Source organism: Scyliorhinus canicula, chromosome 17, assembly GCF_902713615.1.
Source record: "Scyliorhinus canicula chromosome 17, sScyCan1.1, whole genome shotgun sequence".
NCBI classification, from domain to species: Eukaryota; Metazoa; Chordata; class Chondrichthyes; order Carcharhiniformes; family Scyliorhinidae; genus Scyliorhinus; species Scyliorhinus canicula.
The window spans coordinates 31,764,002-31,775,569 of record NC_052162.1 but is presented as its reverse complement, the minus strand read 5'-3'; positions in this window follow the sequence as shown (position 1 = coordinate 31,775,569).

Here is an 11,568-nt window from a genome sequence, read left to right as displayed (position 1 = left end):
TCTAGAGCCCTGCTGCAATGTCCAGGTTTCTCTGGTGTATAGATGCCTGTGAGAGGGCAGCCCTGTCCTAGCCTTGGCCGCCACCCGCACAGAGTGTCCCAGGCCTTGGACGTCCTGACCCATGGATGGTATCTTCGCCCCCAAGGCATCCAACTCGGACGCCACCTGTTCGGTGCTGGCCTGGGTGGCACATATTGTGGGCACTGCCTTTTGCCCCTGCAATTGGTTGGACTCCTCCAGCTGCACCTGAAGGTACTGGATGGTTGCTGACAATCCCTCATGCAGTCCCTGGTTCTGCATCTGCATTTCCATTATCAATGGGACTGCCCTTGACAGAAGCCCGAGACCCACCAAACCCCTGGGGTTGGGCCGCCCTCCAAATGTCCACCCCTTCGGATGTTCCTACCTCTACCTGATGTACTGCTGCATGTTTGAGGTGAGTAGGTAGTTCCCTAGGAGCCTCTTCATTAACCTACCCAGCCGAGGTGAGTGTCTCTGGGATGGTGGAGGCAGCTGTGACGGGAAGTCATTGTTGTCCCTGGGCGGCGCCTTGCCGACCGAGGTAAACCACGGTCTTCTGAAACCCCGAGCCAAAGCAGAGATTCAACTGCACTCTTCCAGAAGCGTGGTGATCTAGTGGACTGGTGCTCCGAGGTGGCTCGGGCTGCAGTTGGAGGCTCTCGTACATTGCCTTGTCATTGCTGTTATCTGCTTGGTGCTGGGGTCGGGAACACCCGAAGGGTCTGCCTCGTCGCCAGATGATTCTGCAAGACACAAGACATGAAGCATGATTGAATGGCGAGTTGGGGTAGGGGATGGTGTAGGGGTGGTGTGGAGGTGGTGTGGAGATGTGGGGTGATGGTGGTGTGGAGATGGTGTGGGGGGTGGCGAGGGGGTGCGGTTGAGAGGGTGGTGTGGGATGGTGAGGGGGTAGTGAGGGGATAGTGAGGGAGTGGTGTGAGGTACGTGCCACACATGCTATAGGGAAATGCAACTCAGTGGTTGTTGTCCTCCACCTTGGCGACTGCCCTCTCTACAGGCTCACCAACTAGGTCCAGTGCCCGGTGCTCCACGGCCGTGAGGGGCACCTCCAATCTTTTCTGTCTCCCGGTGATTATGGTCGCCTTCTCCTGGGAGGGGAGGGCGGGAGCCAGAAAGAGCAAAGTATTTGGCAGTCGGAAGCATGCAGCACAGGGTTGGGCAGCTGGTGGCCTCCGTGGCCAAGGCACCTGGCCGTGGCGGCTGGTATGGGCTCTGGCATGCAGTGTAGGATGGGGTGCACACATACTGCCAGTGGGTGAGGTCCGGTTGCCCTCCGGGTGTTACGGGTGTGCGGGACCGGGATTAGTGCCAGGGGCACGGTGCTGCCTACTCACCCTGGCTGCCCTGAGGAGTTTGTGCAGCTTTTTCTGGCACAGTTGGCCGGTCCTGGTGGTTGGGCCCACGATGCCCACAGCCTCTGCCACCTGCGCTGAGGCCCAGTGTACAGTAGTGGATGGTAGCCTCCGTCCCACCCCTGGGTACAGGGTGGCCCGCCTCCCCTCCACGGCGTCCAGCATGGTGTCCAGCTTGGCATCCAGGGTGCTGCTCTCTGTGCTGCCATCCTTTTGCCTGAATGAGTGTGTGTGGGGAGTGGAGTGCTAATATGCGGCTGCAACCCCGATGCCGGTGAATTGGACACAGTTTTTCATTAGATCGATCGTGTTCCACGTGGCGCAGCCCATTAACGGTTGTTGTAGAAGTCCACAATTCAGGCCCAGCATCAATACTTAGTCTCAAAAACGAAGAATGCCACCCAAGGTTTATGGAATCTATCCTCCTAATTTAACCCTTTAAGTCCTGGAATTTGTGCTGACAACCTTCCACGGTCAATATGTGGCTGAGCCTAAAATAGAGATAGTAGGAAGGCAACCAAAAGCTTGGCTAAAGTGGTGGGATTTAAAGAGGGTCTCATGGGTAGAGACCCTCTTCACATGAAAGATAGCTGAAGGGAAGGTGGTAGCATAGTGGCATTGTCAATAGACTAGGAAACCAAAAACCCAAGGTATAGTGTTTGAATCCTGCCATGCAGATGGTAAAATTTGAATTCAATAATAATCTGGAATTAAAAGTCTAATGATAACCATGAAACCATTGTCAATTGTCGTTAAAAACTAATCTTGTTCATTGATGTCCTTCTGGTAAGAAAATCTGCCATCCTTACCTGGTCTGGCTTACATGTGACTCCAGACACACAGCAATGTGGTTGACTCTTAACTGCCCCACCAAAGGGCAATTAGGGATGGGCAATAAATGCTAGCCCAGCCAGCGATGCCCATGTCCCATGAACGAATTAAATTTAAAAAAGCTTCAATTTTGGCAAAGCATTTATTTTGTACTTCATGCATCTCTGAGCAGATCCCCACTACTGATGTTGGTCTTTTCCCAACATGTTGGGTTGGATCTCTTTCATTTCACTGCTCCTTTCCAGTCAATTTTACATTGTCATTTTCTGTTCTTACATGTTAATGCACAGGGGCTGGTTTAGCACAGTGGGCTAAACAGCTGACTTGTAATGCAGAACAAGGCCAGCAGCGCGGGTTCAACTCCCGTACCGGCCTCCCCGAACAGGTGCCGGAATGTGGAAACTAGGGGCTTTTCACAGTAACTTCATTGATGCCTACTTGTGGCAATAAGCGATTATTATTATTATTATTGTCGATGGTGGAAATGTACCGTCGCATCAAGCTTCTTGCATTGCAGACTGTGTGGGTTGGGGTATCAAGGTAACATGTTTGTCCCTACATCCCAGGATTAGTCATGGTTGGGTATAGTGCATTGCATCCACAAAAGCAGTTGGCATTTTGGTTAGGACATGACCATTAGGCAATGATTGAGTCTCCATGAACAGATCCCAGACTCCCCTCAGCAGAAGGCAAAAATCACTCATCCCAATCAGCAAATGGCACAGGTTTTTCTGTCACATACTTGTAGGTTTGGCTGTCCTCATAGAAGGCAGAAGAAGCTTCTTGCAACTAGGAGCAAGGGTTGTGCTAGCTTGTTTATGTGAGGGTGGCGGGAATGGGCTTTGTATCCAGTGAGCAGGCTGAGTAATCATGGAGCTATTTCCTCTGTCATCACAAAAGCAGTCATGTTCCCAGTGGTCTCCCAGACTACTGTCCAGAATAGTTGAATGCAGAGGCATAATCAGAATATGTGAGAGGAAGAACATTTCTGCTCACAGCCCCTCAAGCAAGTAGTCTGAAATGGAGGATATTAAAAACAAAGATGTTGGAAATACTCAACAGATCAGGCAACATCTGTGGAGAGAAACACAGTTAATGTTTCACGTTGATGACCTTTGATCAGAACATGAGGGAATATATTTTAATAAATAGTGAATTTTTCTTTTATTCGATCATGGGATGTGGGCATCATTGGCTCTGCCCGCATTTATTGTCCATCCCTAATTGCCCTTCAGGGGGCAGTTAAGAGTCAAAGGACATTCGTAAACCAGATGGGTTTTTATGACAATCGACATCGTTAGACTTTTAATTCCAGACTTTTATTCAATTCAAATTTTACCATCTGCAGTGGCAAGATTCGAACCTGGGTGCCCAGAGCACGACTCTGGGTCCCTGGATTACTAGTCCAGTGACAATACCACTACGCCACCGCCTTCCCCAAATGCTGTAGAATGACTACCAGTTAGTTTCAGATGAAGTCATCTATTTCGTTTTTGTTCTTCTATATTTTCGGACCACCATGACGTTCTGTGGACGATTGTAACACACCTTCGCTGAAATATTACAATCAGTCACTCTAATTTTATAAACTGAATAACAATAAAGAGTTGCATTTATATTCAAGTGATATGAATTGTCAGTTAATCCTTTCTTGGTGGTGTTATTTGCAGGCGGAATGGTGGTCAGAATGACAGGAGAACTCCCAATTCTTCGTGAAATAGTGCCAGGGAATATTGAACGTCCCACTAAACAAGAAGTCAGGGCCAAATAGCCAGGAACATAAATATCTGACAATGACATTTTAAGTCAACTATTCAAGGAGTGAATTTTTTAAGGACTTTATTTGCTGAGTATGGCACTGTGTATTAGAACAGCGTGAGTACTCGGCAAACATATCCACCCTCTGTTTATCTCATAGATTGTGAATAAACAAATTCGGACAGCATCCATCTGACTGTCAATGAACTCTGGTCTATAATAATAAGCACTGACTGAATATGGAATTAAGTGACACTAATTTACAAATCTCACTCAGATGGGTCACACATGAGTCAAGTTGCTTTAATTTATTTCTCAGGGGCATGGATCCAGCGCACAACTTCACCATAAAACTCAGGCCAAATGTGAACCGATCTTTCCCAAAGGGAACTAGCTAAAATACCTTAATATCTCAGACATAAGGGGCTGGATTCTCCGATTCTGAGACTAAGTGCTGATGCCGGTGTGGGAACCGTGGCCTTTTACGACCAAATAAACGGCGCAAAACGGTCACCAATCCCCCTGTCTGGTAGGGGGCTAGCAGGCACGCAGCGTAGAGGACCCGGCTCTCGCTGCGGATACAGCCAGGGAATTGCCGGTCCGTGGCCATGCATGCGCACAGCGGCGGTCTGACATGGTGACCCCCTTTGGCTAGGCTCGCCACCCCCAGGTCCGCCCGCCACCCCCACCAGTGCCCCCAAACCCCGGCAAAGCTCCCCCTGCTCGCGGTTTGGCTCCCCCTGACTGTGGCGGCGCTGGACTCAGTCCAGAGCTGCTACACCAAGTTACCGAAAATAAATACCGCACACGATCGATGCCGTGGGGAACTCAGCCCATTGGGGGCGGAGCATCGGGGGAGGGCCTCAGGTAACGTCCTAAGGCCATCCGTACGGTGTGAAGCGTATTCCTAGAGTATGGCGTTTTGGAGGGGGCGGAGCAAAAGCGGTGCCGCCCGCTATTCCGGTGTAAATGTGGATTTTGGCGCAGGAGGACCCTGCCCAAGATGCCCAGATAGACTGGATTGAGGCAATTTAAGGTGATTTTTGCATCTACCTTTGGTATTTTTGAGGCAAAATAACAGAACGTTTTATTTTCCACCAATGTCATCATTATCTCTGACAAGGCCATATTCACAAACCATGAAAAAACTTCCCTGAAATACTCTTTTAAAAAGGCAGTAAGATTTAACTATAGAACTTTCAAACACAACAGTAGGAATGTAGACCTTGCCCAGACATTATGGCCAACCTCAAGTATTTATGATTTTCACAGAAAATAATGGACAGAGTTGCACAATGCAATCCTCAAAACACTTGGAGAAATCTCCCAATCACAAAAACACAAAAGTAGAACTGCATTTATTTGGCTACATAGCAGCTCGGATTATGAACAATCAGATTTGTCCAAAATGCTGCGAAAGATACTGAAACTCTGCCAATGTACTGTTTGTTAAATTTGATCAAGTTCTAAAGCAGACTGGTGACAATATTTTGTCAGACAATAGCTTATGTTCAGAGGTTGACTTTTGTGCTGAGGATAATTTATTAAAAAACCTAATCGTCTCAATAATTAAACAGGCGACATAGATGTAACTACAGCAACTGTATTTATCTAGCATTTCCAAAACAATAAAACATCCCTGATGCTTCACAGGAGCATTATTGTGGTGATTGGCCTTTAAGGGCAACACAGCAGAGTAAGGGTCACATGGCCTGTGCTACCAATTGGGACTCAGTGTAGGGAATCACCCCAGGGGGTGGTGCCTCCTTAGGCAAAGTGACATGTTGGGATCTAGGTGCAACTATGAGGTTGCTGTTTTCTTATTAATAAATTTATAAGGTGCATCCAGGAAGCCTTCTTGATGCAATATGTAGATAGTCCAACTAGGGAAGGGGCAGTACTTGATCTGGTGTTGAGGAACAAGCCTGGACAGGTGGTTGAGGTTTCAGTAGGGGAATATTTTGAGAATAGTGACCACAATTCCATATGTTTTAGGGTACTTTTGGACAGGGATGAGGGTAACTCTCGCGTTAAGGTGCTAAACTGGGGAAAGGCAAATTATGATAACATTAGACAGGACTTGAAGAATTTGGATTGGGTGCGGCTGTTGGATAGGAAATCAACATCGGTCATGTGGGAGTCTTTCAAGTTACAGTTGATTAGGATTCAGGAAAGTCACGTTTCTGAGAGAATGAAGGATAAGTATGGGAAGTTTAGGGAGCATTGGACAACGAGGGATATTGTGAACCTCGTCAAAAAGAAAAAGGAGACTTTTGCATGGTCTAGGTGGGGACAGTTAAAACCCTTGAGGAGTATAAAGAAAGTAGGAAGGTACTGAAGTGGGAAATTAGGGGGGGGGGGGGGGGGCAAGGAGGACTCATGAAAAATCCTTGGCAAGTAGGATTAAGGTAAATCCCAAAGCTTTTTATTCATATGTAAAAAGCAATAATGTGGCCAGGGAAAGGATTGGACCACTTAAGGACAGTGGGGGGAATCTATGTGTTGAGCCAGAGGAAATGGGTGACGTACTAAATGAATACTTTGCATCAGCGTTCACTAAAGAACGGGACTTTGTGGAAGATGATTCTTGGGTAGGGTGTGTGGACAGTCTGGATCATGTCAACATTGAAAAGGAAGTATTGGGTCTTTTAAAAGATAGTACGGCAGATAAGTCTCTTGAGCTGGATGGGATTTACCCCAGTATACTGAGGGAAGCAAGAGAGGAAATTGCTGGGGCCTTGACTGACATATTTGTATCCTCATTGGCTACAGGTGAGATCCCAGAGGACTGGAGAATATCTAATGTGGTACCGCTGTTCAAGAAAGGAAGCAGGGATAATCCTGGAAACTATAGGCTGGTGAGCCTCACGTCAGTTGTAGGTAAATTATTGGAGAGAATTCTCAGGGATAGGATATATATCTATTTGGAAACATGGTTTTGTGAAGGGGTGGTTGTGTCTCACTAACTTGATCGAATTTTTTGAGGAGGTGACAAAGACCTTTGACAAGTGGAGGGCGATGGATGTTGTTTACATGGACTTCAGTAAAGCCTTTGATTGGATTGGATTTGTTTATTGTCGCGTGTACCGAGGTACAGTGAAAAGTATTTTTCTGCGAGCAACTCAACAGATCATTAAGTACATGGGAAGAAAAGGGAATAAAAGAAAATACATAATAGGGCAACACAAGATATACAATGTAACTACATAAGCATTGGCATCGGATGAAGCATACAGGGTGTAGTGTTAATGAGATCAGTCTATAACAGGGTCATTTAGGAGTCTGGTGACAGTGGGGAAGAAGCTGCTTTTGAGTCTGTTTGTGCGTGTTCTCAGACTTCTGAATCTCCTGCCCGATGGAAGAAGTTGAAAGAGTGAGTAAGCCGGGTGGGAGGGGTCTTTGATTATGCTGCCCACTTTCCCCAGGCAGCGGGAGGTGTAGATGGAATCAATGGATGAGAGGCAGGTTCGTGTGATGGACTGGGCGGTATTCCCGACTCTCTGAAGTTTCTTGCGTCCTGAGCCGAGCAGTTGCCATACCAGGCTGTGATGCACCCCGATAGGATGCTTTCTATAGTGCATCTGTAAAAGTTGGTAAGGGTTAATGTGGACATGCCGAATTTCTTTAGTTTTAGGCGCTGTTGTGCTTTCTTGGTGGAAGCATCGACGTGGGTGGACCAGGACAGATTTTTGGAGATGTGAACCCCTAGGAATTTGAAACTGCTAACCATCTCCACCTCGGCCCCGTTGATGCTGACAGGGGTGTGTACAGTACTTTGCTTCCTGAAGTCAATGACCAGCTCTTTAGTTTTGCTGGCATTGAGGGAGAGATTGTTGTCGCTACACCACTCCATTAGGTTCTCTATCTCCCTCCTGTATTCTGACTCGGCGTTATTTGAGATCCGGCCCACTATGGTCGTATCATCAGCAAACTTGTAGATGGAGTTGGAACCAAGTTTTGCCACGCAGTCGTGTGTGTACAGGGAGTAGAGTAGGGGGCTAAGTACGCAGCCTTGCGGGGCACCGGTATTGAGGACTATTGTGGAGGAGGTGTTGTTGTTCATTCTTACTGATTGTGGTCTGTTGGTCTTGAAAATCGAGGATCCAGTTGCAGAGTGGAGAGCCAAGTCCTAGGTTTTGGAGCTTTGATATGAGCTTGGCTGGGATTATGGTGTTGAAGGTGGGGCTGTAGTCAATAAATAGAAGTCTGATGTAGGAGTCCTTGTTTTCGAGATTCTCCAGGGATGAGTGTAGGGCCAGGGAAATGGCATCTGATGTGGACCGGTTGCAACAGTATGCAAATTGCAGTGGATCAAGGCGTTCTGGGAGTATGAAGGTGATGCGCTTCATGATCAGCCTCTCGAAGCACTTCATTACGGCTGAAGTCAGGGCCATCGGACGTTAGTCATTGAGGCACGTTGCCTGGTTCTTCTTTGGTACCGGTATGATGGCGGTCTTCTTGAAGCAGTTGGGGGCCTCGGAGTGGAGTAGGGACAGGTTAAAGATGTCTGAATACCTCTGCCATCTGGTCCGCGCATGCTCTGAGTGCACGACCAGGGATCCTATCCGGGCCCGTCGCTTTCCGAGGTTTCACTTTCAGGAAGGCTGATCTGACTTCGGAAGCTGTGATGGTGGGTATGGGTGAATTATGGGCTGCTGGGGCACTCGACAGCGAATTGTTGGTTACCTGCTTGAACCTAGCATAGAATGCATTGAGTTCATCGGGGAGGGGTGCGCTGCTGCCAGAGATACTGCTTGGCTTCGCTTTGTAGCCCATTATGTTGTTTAGTCCTTGCCACAACCGCCGAGAGTCTGTCTGTGACTCTAGCTTAGTTTGATATTCTCTCTTGGCATCTCGGATAGCTTTGCGGAGGTCGTACCTGGATTTCTTGTATAGGTCAGGGTCGTCTGCCTTGAACGCCTCAGATGTGTCCTTCAGTAGGGTGTCAATCTCGCAATTGAGCCATGGTTTCCGGTTGGGGAATGTACGTACTGCTTTCTTTGGCACGCAGTTGTCCACACATTTGCTGATGAAGTCTGTGTCGGTGGTGGCATACTCATTTAAGTTGGTCGCTGAGTTCTTAAATATGGACCCGTCCACTGTCTCTAAGCAGTCACGTAAGAGCTCTCTGTCTCCTCGGACCAGCACTACCCAACCTTCTTAGCTGGATTCTCCCGCTTGAGCTTCTGCTTGTATGCCGGGAGAAGGAGCACAGTCTTATGGTCTGATTTCCCAATGTGCGGTCGAGGGATGGAATGGTAGGTGCCCTTGATTTTTGAGTAGCAGTGGTCAAGCGTGTTGTCGCCCCTGGTGGGACAGGAGATGTGCTGGTGGAATTTTGGCAGTACACTCTTGAGGTTGGCCTTGTTGAAGTCTCCAGCCACGATAAACAAAGCCTCCGGGTGTTGTTTCGTAGTTGTATATAACTGTGTACAGTTCGTCCAGTGAATTCCTCACTTCTGCCTGGGGTGAGATGTAGACCACTGTGATAATGGCTGAAGTGAACTCACATGGAAGATAGTATGGGCTGCACTTCACGGTCAGGTATTCTAGATCTGGGGAGCAGTAGATCGCCAGGGTCGCCACATTCAAGCACCAGGAGGAGTTGATGAGGAGGCACACCCCTCCACCCTTCGCTTTGCCTGATGATGCCATGCGGTCTGCCCGGTGAATTGAGAAGCCTTCAGGTTGTATGGCACAGGGTGACTCATGGCAGACTGGTACAAAAGGTGAAGTCACATGGGATCAGAGGTGAGGTGGTAAGATGGATACAGAACTGGCTCGGACGCAGAAGGCAAAGGGTAGCAGTAGAAGGGTATTTTTCTGAATGGAAGGTTGTGACTAGTGGTGTTCCACCGGGATCTGTGCTGGGGGCTCTGTTGTTTGGAGTGTACATAAACGATTTTCGCGGATGACACTAAGGTTGGTGGAGTGGCAGATAGTTTGAGGATTGTCAGAAGATACAGCAGGACATAGATAGGTTGGCGACTTGGGCAGAGGAATGGCAAATGGAATTTAATCCGGACAAATGTGAGGTAATGCATTTTGGTAGGTCTAACATAGAGAGGAACTATGCCGTAAATGGCAAAAACTCTTAGAAATATAGAAAGTCAGAAAGATCTGGCCGTGCATGTCCACAGGTGGCAACGCAAGTGGACAATGTAGACAAGAAAGCTTACGGAATGCTTGCCTTCTTTGGATGGGGCATCGAGTATATAAACTGGCAAATCATGCAACAGTTGTAACGAACCTTGGTAAGGCTGCACTTGGAATATTGCACACAATTCTGGTCGCCACACTACCAGAAGGATGTGGAGGCTTTAGAGAGGGTGCAGAAGAGATTTATTAGGATGTTGCCTGGTCATAGAGGGTATTACTTATGTGGAGGGGCGGAATAGACTCAGTCTGTTTTCATTAGAAAGACAGAGGTTGAGAGTTGACCTGATAGAGGTCTCCAGGATTATGAGGGGCATGGATAGAGTGGATGGGCAGGCACTCTTCCCCAAGGTGGAGGGGTCAGTCACCAGAGGGCATAGGTTTAAGGTCTGTGGGCAACGTTTAGAGGAGATGTGCAAGGCATGTTTTTACTCAGGGGGTGGTGAGTGCCTGGAACGCATTGCCAGGGGAGGTTGCGGAAGCAGATACATTAACAGTGTTCAAAAGGCATCTTGACAAACACATGGATAGGATGGGTATAGAGGGACATGGCACAAGAAAGTGCTGAGGGTTTTGGCAAAGGTTGGTATCATGACCGAAACAGGCTTGGAGGGCCGAAGGGCCTGTTCCTGTGCTGTATTGTTCTTTGTCCTTTTAGCGTTCACAAATGAAGTCTGCAAAAGTGCATAATTCCAGTTATACAGTAAAATCTAACATGGAGCCACAAAATTTGATATTAGAACAGATGGCCTTGATCAAATAGATTTGAAGGACCATTTTAAAGGAGGAAAAAGAGAGTGCTGGCAAGGTTCAGGGAGGGGATTCCAGAGCTTAGGGCCTAGGCAGCTGGAGGCATGGCCAACAATCAGAGAATCTCGAGAGGTTGGAATTGGAGACGCTGGGATGGTTGTGTGTCTGGAGGAGATGACAGAGATAGGGAGGGATGAGGCCAAGGAGCAATTCGAAAACAAGGATGAGAATTAAAAAATTGAAGTGTTGCTTAACCAGGAGCCAATATAAACAGGTAGCGCACAGGGGTGATAAGATTCAGACTAGATGTGTGCAATCCCACCCAGCTATACGACGGTGGAGAGGGGTTGGAAGAGGTCAATGTGGTCAACAGTGCCAAAGGCAGCAGTCAGGTCAAGAGGACGAGGATGGAGAGTTTACCTTTATCACAGTCACATAGCATGCTATTTGTGACTTGTGAGGGCAGCACGGTGGCGCTGTGGTTAGCATTGCTGCCTCACGGCACCGATGTCCCAGGTTCGATCCCGGCTCTGGGTCATTGTCAGTGTGGAGTTTGCACATTCTCCCCATGTTTGCTTGGGTTTCGCCCCCACAAGTCAATGATGTGCAGGATGGGTGGATTGGCCACACTAAATTGCCCCTTAATTGGAAAAAATGAATTGGGCACTCTATTTTTAAA